We start from the raw sequence: 5,884 nt of genomic DNA, 5'->3' as shown, positions 1-5,884 counted from the left end.
ACATCTCTATATAACTCATTCGTATATATATATATATATATATATATATATATATATATATACGTAAATTGAGAAAATTAACTGAATGTGATATACGTAAGAAGTATGGATAAGTTGTATCAAATGGTTGATGATGAAAAAGAAATTATGAGTAAAAAAATAACATGTTCAAGGTTAAAAGAATATTTTAATGTATCAAAATATCAACCTGTTGGGTTGGGTTGCACTTTCGTTTGGGTTGTGTTAGGTTAAGATTTTTCAAACCGCAAACATTTGGTTGGGTTGTTAAATGTCTTCAACATGATCAACACAACCCATGAGCGTCTCTAGTTGTAGTTTCATTAGGCAGTAAGAGATGGTTGATCAACACATAAGATTTAACTTATCTCTCCACTGCATTTTATATTTATGCTCCCAGTGTTGCTTTATAATGTGAAACAATGCATATAGAAACAATGTTATTTCACAGTGTGATAGTTTTTTATTTCAAATTGAAACAACATTGTACATTCACGTACAAACAATCGCATGTTGTTCCATATTCTGGAAACAAGTTTATTTAGTTTCAATATAGGAAAACTGTTTTTTCCCGTCTAACAATTACTCGTATAAACAATTGTATTTCAATTAACATTTAATTATATAGAGGAATATAACGATAATTGTTTATGGCAAACGTTTACTACTAAACACTTGATAAACAACTTTCAGTTAACAGATACTCATTTCAGTCAGTAAACGGTCGCTAAATTGGCTTTTACTGACAAATTATAATTTTAACTGTTAAACGAATGCTTTGATTTTGTTAAATAGGTTAAATGTGTTTGTAAGAAAAGAATGCTAACAGATCTTATACGTCATAGCAACAAAAAACTTGGCTCTAAACATTTCCCGTTCACATTTTTCCATGAATGAATGATTACTTTAAGAGTAAATTGATTTTTTCGTTCGTATGGTTTGTTAAAAATTGTGGATTTTAATCACAAGGGTGGTGCCTAATTGGTTTGAGCTTGACTCCAAAGGTCAAAAGTATAAGGAGGTCTCAGGTTCAAATTCAAGGAAGAATAAAAATCCCCTTGTGGCCACGGAAGTTCAAATGCGGTGACTCAAGACTATCTGCAAAGCAGGTGGTCGTCATGGGATTAGTCGGCTCGTATAGCGGATTGGATATCCAGGTTAATTAAAAAAATTGTGGATTTTGTTCTTATGGTTTTAAAATTTCGATTTTTATTCCTATGATTTGTAATTCGTTTATGTTTTCGTCTCTGAGGTCAAAACACTACTTTTATTAACGAAGAACTAAAACAAAATGAATTTTAAACCACAGGCACAAAAAAATGCAATAAACTTTAAATCATATAAGGATGAAAAAGGTAATGAATTATAAAAAACAGTAATTTCAAAATCATAAAAGACGGAAATAGAAATTTTCAATAAACCACCGGGGCTAAAAACGTAATTTACTTTTACTTTAATTTTTGCAAACAAAAACGCGTACAATTATCTTGTTTTTCATTTTATTTTTAGTAACGTGTTGAGAACTTAACTTTATTCGATAACTTTTTTTAGTCAAAACATTATAAAACAAGTTTTTTTTCACAAAAATTCTCACTTTATTTAAACTGTTATATAATTGGTAATCAGATATTAAACAACGTTCAGACAGAAGAATCCATACTTCCAAAAGAAGTAGCTTGCTTTGCAAGGAAACAGATGAATGGATTAATTATTGTTGGAATGTCATGACTTCAACTTTTAATCTAAGATCATTAAAATAATGTTCTTATAAAGGACAAAAAAAAGGTCACTTTTTTTTTTGCAAAATCAATTGATTCAAGACTAAAAATTATCAAGAATGACTGATTGAAACCCTAGTCTTGTGATCCTCTCTCGTTCAACAAACGATGAAATACACGATCGCGGGTTTGGTGCAAGAAGACCTCCTTCCTCTTCTATACTTCTCCGGGCCCCCACCATCAGACGGTCCAACCCAACCCCACCACTATCTGAGGTTCCCTTCTCGTCTGCAAATTAAACCATTGAGAAGCCATGATAAGCTGAACTTATTTGGGGGAATCACAACCATCTTTCAAGATATTTAATTTGGAGACCTCCATATGAATTGTGAGTTGGGTTTGAGTTTGAGTTTGAGTTTAAGTTAGGGTTTAACATATTTCCAGTTTTTGGAAGTGAAAAGCAGTTTTGTTATAATCAATTTGTTTTAGTTTGTGCATGCGTACATATATGTGTATCTGGTGGTGGTGGTGATGGTTGTCTACTTACAAAGGGGAGAGAGGGTTAGAGGCTGTTTATCAAATACTTACCCGGTAAACACTTTTTGATAAAATCTAACACTGTCATTTACTTATCGGATGAGATTTTAGCCCACCAAAACGATATCGTATGCAACAATTTACCCGATAAGCGTTTAGTAAACGGGTCCCTTGGTCTGTTAAAAGAAGGAAATGAACAAAAGAACAACGATACTCTCATGTGCAAGTCACATGAGAGAGATTAACCGGAAGAAGTTCATAGATTTAGCTTCAGGATCAAAACGAAACATTTCTTTATCATATAGGGATTTTCTTGCAATAAAAGGTTTGTCGAGAACCAATACAAAAAAAAACATAAGGACCAAAATTACAATTTACTTTTTCTTTATTAACCTGGATATCTAACCCGTTTTGCAGGTAGCCTGGAGTCACCGCATTTGAACATCTTGGCCACAAAGGGATTTTTGTTTCTCACTGGATTTGAACCTGAGACCTTCTAGCTTTTTTGACATTTGGAGCCAAATTCAAACCAATTAGGCATCACTCTTATGATTTACAATTTACTCTTATAATAATCACAAAGTAATTCCATTTGATAACACAAAAAGTAGATGTGAAAAGGAGTAAAGTGAGCACACAAAAGCTTAAAAGTACAAAAATACAAAAAGTACCCAATAAACTCTATCAACCACTTTTGGCACCATCACCAAAAGTTGCAAAAACCACACATAAATATATCACATTTATTGAATAAGACAAAAAAAAATTCCATTTATCACAAAAACCTACCAAATCGATCATAAAACCTAAAAATTCATATTTTTAAATCACTTACTTTTTAATCAAATATATTCTAATAAACTTATTTAAAAATAACTAGAAGAGTACTCGCGAAATGCAGCGAGACACATCTCGATTTTAATGTTTTATTTTATTATTTGTCTCTATCGATATTATAATACGATTTTATGTGTTTTTAAGAAACCAATAATGATTTTATTTTTGAATAAAATATAAATTTGAAGATATTATAAAAATTTGAAAAAAAATACATATCAATGTTAATATCAAATCAACTATTTAAAAGTTCTTATTTCTAATTTTTTTTTATAATTTAATTTAAGTTTAATGATGAAATAATTTATTTTTGGTTTAATAATATAATATTTTATAAAGATAATAATTAAGTATTCTGTTAGAACTCAATAATTATCTTAATTATATTTTAGATTTTATATATTTAAAATGAATGTTTATCCTATATTTGATTATGTTTATCTGCAGTTAGTTACACGATTTAAAAATGGAGCTTTAATAAGTTGTACCTATATAAAATTACTTGTAATCTTGAATTTTAAGTAATATGCATCAATAAACAGTAATTCATGCATAAAAACGGTTTTTAAGAGTTTTTGTTAAATGATTTATAATATAACTAGAAGGATACTCACACAATACAGCAAGATAAATCTCTATTTTAATGTTTAATTTTTATTATTTGTCTCTATCGATATAATATGATTTTATATGGTTTTAAAAAAGCAATAATATTTTTATTTTTGAATAAAATATAAATTTGAAGTTAGCATACCAAATTAAAAAAAAAAACAAAATCAATATTAATATTAAATTAACTATTTAATAGTTCTCATTTTTTGGTGTAACTTCTTTAATTCCATTTTTATTATAATTTAATTTAGGTCTAATAGCAAAATAATTTATTTTTGGTTTAATGATATAATTTTTATTAAAGATAATAATTAAACATTCGAATAGAAACTCAATAATTATCTTAATTATATTTTAGATTTTCTATATTTAAAATAGATGTTTATCCTGTATTTGGTTATGTTTATCTGTAGTTAGTTACACAAATTTAAAATGAAGCTTTAATAAGTTGTATTTATGCAAAATCACTTGTAATCTTGAATCTTAAGTAATATGCATCAATAAACAGTACTTTATGCATAAAAAAACGGTTTTTAAGAGTTTTTGTCAAATGCTTTATAATATAGTATAGATATACTGTTTTCATTACTATGTTGATATCCTGGAAATTATATTGAACTTATTTAAAAAAGTACGTTGCAATCACACACGGTGCTGGTGTGGTTGAGGTTATGGCTTCCAAAAGAAAACGGGAAAAGCTACTTGGTTCGATAGATACTTATTTAAAGGAAGAGAAGAATAAGACACAACAATTTATCATCAATACATAAGTCTCTCATGAGATTGTCTCTGATAAAACTATGTCCGTGAATCATTACTAGAGGACGCTCCAAAGTTAATATTGGTTCCAAAGATCAAAAATATCTCAAATGAATTATGAGAATGCATACGAGTTGATGGACAGATCATACATACTCTTTCATGATATATTCACATATATTTGTGCTCATGAGATGATAGAGCACGATGGACATCGAATCATGCTCAGTTGAAAAATGTCAACAAAGAACAAATTGGCCTAAATGAAAAGAAGCAGTCCAAGATAATTATATTATTTGACAAATGATCGGGTATTTGGTTTGGTAGTGCTAATCCACCAAGTGTAAAGCCTGTAGGACATAGATAAATCATTTGTCAGAAAACGTAATGAGAATAATTAAGTCATAATGTATAAGGATCTCCTTTGGCGCAAGGTTTCTCACAACGCCATGGATTGACCACGTGAAGACTTACTCTCCTGTGATGAACGTTATAGCATTCTGCTAATTAATTAGCCTAGTAGTTTTCTGAAGGACTGTAAATGCAACTCATGAATGTGGTTATTGTATATCTCTATGGGGATCTAAATTTAGAGATATATAAAAGTGATTGATTGTAATACACTACTCAAATCAAGTAATTCTAAACGGCATAATGCGTTTCAATTTTTGAAATGTTCGCTTTATAGTTTAGAGCAATCTAGGCGGATATGGGACACCCGCCTAAATGAATACTTGACTGGGAAGGGATATAAGAACAATGAATTGTACCCATGCGTATTTATAAAGAAAACAAGTTTCAAGTTTTAAATCATAGCTCTCTATATGTCGATGTTATGAACATAATAGACACTCTTGTTTAAATAAGAGAAACCATAATCTACTTGAAATCTAAATTTGAGATGAAAGATCTTGAGAAAACTTGGTTGTGTCTAGCAATTGGAGCTTAGACACCAAGCTTGTGGAATATTAATCCATTGATCCGCATATGTCCAAAAATGATCAGGCGATTTAATATGGACAAAGTGCATCCGACTAGCACTCCAATGATCGGTCAAAGTGTTAGTATAAGGCAATATCTATTTCTTTTAAATGATGATGACGAAGAGGTGTTGAGAGATGAAAATCCATATCTAAGTACAATAGACGCATTATTTTTAGTACTACAATGGTACTTGTATAATGCAGCGAGATAATCTCGATTTTAATGTTTCGTTTTATACTGTCTCCGCCAATGTTATAATACGATTTTATGTGATATTGAAAAAACGATAATGTTTTTATTTTTGAATAAAATATAAATTTGAATGTATAATAAATTTTTGAAAAAATATATATCGATTTTAGTGTCAAATTAAATATTTAAAAGTTTTTGTTTTTTTTTTTAATTTTTTTAATTCAATT

Source organism: Cynara cardunculus (genome assembly GCF_001531365.2).
Source record: "Cynara cardunculus var. scolymus isolate 2C chromosome LG 11, CcrdV1, whole genome shotgun sequence".
NCBI lineage: Eukaryota > Viridiplantae > Streptophyta > Magnoliopsida > Asterales > Asteraceae > Cynara > Cynara cardunculus.
The sequence above is the reverse complement of the archived record's forward strand: the minus strand, read 5'-3'. Positions refer to the sequence as shown.